Source organism: Nanorana parkeri, unplaced genomic scaffold (genome assembly GCF_000935625.1).
Source record: "Nanorana parkeri isolate BGI_ZX_2015 unplaced genomic scaffold, ASM93562v1 scaffold523, whole genome shotgun sequence".
Taxonomy (NCBI): domain Eukaryota; kingdom Metazoa; phylum Chordata; class Amphibia; order Anura; family Dicroglossidae; genus Nanorana; species Nanorana parkeri.
Genome location: NW_017306791.1, coordinates 940,221 through 944,001, shown reverse-complemented (window position 1 = coordinate 944,001; position 3,781 = coordinate 940,221).

Genomic DNA, 3,781 nt, shown 5'->3' with positions numbered 1-3,781 from the left:
CCCTTCAAATTCGATTTTTTTTTTTTTTTAGTTTTGGTTAGTATGGTGTGGGGGTTAGAGCCACTATTATATCTTATAGCAAATTTATTCGGACCGTATGCGAGCGTAGATCCAGACATGTGAGGTATGTTCTAATGTTATAGAATGCTCAGCTTCACTCCTCCTTAGCCAGTAAGGCTCTATCAGAAAAATGTATTAATGTTCAAATGTAACTATAATTATGCATCCAGCTGTCCAGTATTGCTCTTGGTATTTGTGCTTGATTGTCCATTTTATTATGTGTTAATGCTTCCTTGGCGGAAATTTTTCATTGCTTGCACTTTTGAAACTTGAAGCAATAAATTTATATTTTTATGAACGTGTGTTACATTTTGTGTGCTGCATTTTATAGTGCTTAATTGTTAAAGCAGAACTCCGGGCAAATCAAATCCTAATCCTTGCAGTGGGGCTACCCCCGCACCGCAAGGCTTAACTGCTTGTTTTGTCTAAGGAGCTAAAATAACAAAGTTATACTCACCCGAACCGTGATCCCAGCTTGCCATTAGATCGGTCCCTCTAGAAGAGGAGTGTCCAACTCAATTTCATCGTGGGCTGCATCAGCGTTATGGTTGCCCTCAAAGAGCCAGTTGCAGTCTATAGTGGGCTCTGTGGGGTTTATGGTGGGCTGTGCGGACTCTCAGGTGGCTATGCAGGTTCTATGGTGGGCTGTGCAGGCTCTCAAGTGGCCAGTGGTGATTAAATACCACCGGAAGAAAGCTCTATCTGGCTATGTGCGGTCTATGGTGGGCTGTGCAGACTCTCAGGTCGCCGTACGGTGTCTATTCTGGGCTCCACGGAGTCTTAGGAGGGCTGTGCAGTCTCACTGGGGGTACCAGTCGGGCTTGACGGGTGTGGGCAGCATCGATCCACAGGAGGAGGAGATTTATGTCCGGCGCTGTAAACAGGTGCCGCGATTCACAGGAAAGTTGCTGGGACCTTGGCAGCCTTCCGGTGAAGCCCGGCGCCTGTTAACAGTGTCGGCTTTGTTTTAAAAATGTAAAGCTGCAGGAGAGGTGCAAGGGCCACATGATTTTGCCTGGTGGCCCGGATTCGGCCCGCGGGCCTTGTGTTTGACACATGTGCTCTAGTCTGTTTCCTCCACTCCAATGATGGCATGTCCCTTGGCGTCCTCACGTTCTATCTGTATAGGGCGTGATGACTCAAAGGACCTTAGACCGCTGGAGAGGAGGGGGAGCGAAACTAGAGGGACCGGTCTAAGAGCAAGCTGAGATCCTGGTTCAGGTGAGTATAACTTTTTTATTTTAGCTCCCTACACAAAATGAGCACTTAACCCTTGTAATGTGGAGGTAGCACCACTGCAAGGGTTATAATTTGACTTGCCTAGAATTCTACTTTAAATCCATTAGATTTCTGAATTTGTCAAACTTGGTTGAATTATGGCTGACTGAAAAGATGTCAATGAAACACCTTAGGGATGATCATGACTCATGTAGTACCCCCCTGGCTCCCAAAGGCATGTGAGGGACCCCGGAGGCAGGGTGGCCTGACATTTTAGGGATGAGTTCTTAGCCGGTTGTGGAATGCTAATGTAAAGTTGGGCCCCAGTCACTTTCAGGCGTTTCAAAGGTTTTATTTATCCAACAGCTCACATGGGAGAGAGAGTTAGGGCAACAGACACCTAGGACAGTACAGGCTCCAGACTCACCAATCACCTCCCAGCTTCACAGTGCAGAGGGCCTTTAACTACTTCCCAGCCGGCCGTTGTGTATACACGGCCGGCCGGGTGCTTCTTGGATGTAACTGGGCGTGTATACACGTCCTGCTACATCCGCCCGCTCGGGCGGGAAATGCCCGTTATTTGAAAACAGGCAGCGATGCCCGTTAATATACAAGCGATCCGCCGGCTATAGAGCCGGCGGATCGCTTGTATGAGGTCCCGTGACGTGCGCCCCCCTCCGACGTGACCCCGTCTTTTATATTTTACCAAAAAACTGGGTAATATTATTTTTTTTCAACATTTTCCGTAATTTCTCCTGAATATAGTAAAAAATAAAACCCCAGTGGTGATTAAATACCACCGGAAGAAAGCTCTATCTGTCCCCAAAAAATGGTATAAAATTCATTTCAGTACAGCGCTGCATGACGGAATAAACGTCAGTCAAAGTATCGCAGCGCTGAACACTGAAAAATTACCTGGCCAGGAAGGGGTCTAAACACCCCAGTCTTCAAGCGGTTAAGCTGATTGCAGTAACACTGTGTATCGTAGAACCTTTGCTGGTCAGTAGACAAAGCACAGAATTCCCAAGATGAGACACCGGACTTCCTGCGAGGCCCAAGCCCATCCTGGCGTCTCTTGCATCTCCAGCAGACGAAGTTCGTCCCTGGTTCTCCATCTTGGGCACAGCTTCCCCCATCACTGGCAGGAAAGCCGCAGACCCTGACTGAGTCTCCATTCAGGCCTTGTCAGGCAGTACCTAGAACACGCACCCTCCCCCAGGCAGGAGGCCCAGGGGGGAGAGTCTCAAATGGTCAGCTCTGAATATTTATGTCCTCCCCCAACATGCACCACTGGCCTCCTAGTAACCTCCTAGTGATTGGCTAGGGAGACACACTTATTCATAACGCTACATTATTGGCTGCTCTGCTCTACTGCAAGGTCACACCCAGCAGCAGGCAGATACAAACGATAATAGAGAGCTCAGGGGAAACCAAATGAGTGCAGAACTATTAAATCAGCACAGACTGGCTACAGTTTAGCAGAACTACAAGGAGTCACCCCGCTTAGGGCAAGGTGACTACAATCACAATTGCTGCAGTAACTACCTGTCACAAGGCATTGACATGGACGTACAGGAGCTGCTTTGTTTCTCCTGTTGCCCAACATCTTTCCCAGGTATGGTTGGTGATTCTGAATAATGCCGCATTTTTCTACCATGACCAGTATGGCAGTCGTACTAGTGGTGCCCACGCATATTTCACTCCATTTGTTCGATAATCCTATCCCTTTATCACTGGAGAAAGTAGTGTATTTCACACACATAGTAGATTATTTGTCTTGCAATACATTGTTATTACCATTTACAGTATATATACTGGGGATATACCAATACTAGTATCGCTGCCGATGCTGAGTATTTGGACGAGTACAAATGCTCTGATGCCTAGCCCGATACTTGAGTTTCCGGTATCAGGAAGCCGGGCAGCAAGTCATTTCACGCTGCCTGGCTTCCTGATTGGCTGGGAAGCCGGCTCCATGCTCCCTCGTCACTTGTGACGAGGGAGCATGGAGGCGGCTTCCCGGCCAATCAGGAAGCCGGGCAACGTGTAATGAGTCGCTGCCCTGCTTCCTGAATGGTCAGGAAGCTGGTCAATCAGGAAGCTGGGCGTCGTGTAATGACGCAGCGCTAGGCTTTCTGATTGGCCGGAAAGCCAGCCTCATGCTCCCTTGCCACCTTGAAGGACATACACTATATTGGCAAAAGTATTGGGACACTCGGTGACCACACGACCGGTCACACATTTTAACGTAGTCACAAACTTTGATAGAACACAGGCTCACATGTGACGCTGAGCTTCCATGATTGAAGAAGTGAAATCCAATGACTGAAAGGGGTGGGACAGTAAGGGCCAAACAAATTCAAGTAAAAACCTTTTTAAAAAAATTAATAAAAGAAAAAAATATATATAAAAGGACCCAGACGCACACACATACTAAAAGTGGAAAGTTATAAGGACAATGTACCAAAATACAGCAGTCAAGGGAAACAGGCGGGGGGGGGGG